Genomic DNA, 373 nt, shown 5'->3' on the forward strand with positions numbered 1-373 from the left:
GGGAAAGAGGGCAGCATGGGTTTTCCAAACAGGACAGGGTCACCAACCCTCCCGGGGGCACCAGCAGAGCAGTTAAGGTCCAGGCCCAGGGATCCCTCCATCTTGAAGAAAAGGACAGGAGTAAATGTGACCTGCACCCTGGTAGGGGCACACACCCACAGTCTACTTACTGCACGCTCCCTGCCACCTGGCTCCCCGCTCCCGGGCCCGCACACGTCCTGCTCCCGACCCTCTGCTCCGAACCCCCCGCCAACTCCCTGACTGACCCCAGGCGCCCTGGGCCCCTCCACAGACCCAGACTCGCCTCAGAAACTCCCTGGCCTGTCCCCGCCACCTGGCCAGACCCTAATCCCCTCCGGGGCACCCCTACCCT

The 373-nt window shown here is 65.1% G+C and overlaps 1 protein-coding gene across 1 annotated transcript in view; it reads right to left on the minus strand.

Annotated features, from left to right (window-relative positions):
• The window catches only part of ZNF609 (zinc finger protein 609), a 278,967-nt gene that overhangs the window by 278,175 nt on the left and 419 nt on the right, over window positions 1-373 (minus strand). The window lies entirely within an intron of this gene.

This window comes from Tupaia chinensis, unplaced genomic scaffold, assembly GCF_000334495.1.
Source record: "Tupaia chinensis unplaced genomic scaffold, TupChi_1.0 Scaffold000063_1, whole genome shotgun sequence".
NCBI lineage: Eukaryota > Metazoa > Chordata > Mammalia > Scandentia > Tupaiidae > Tupaia > Tupaia belangeri.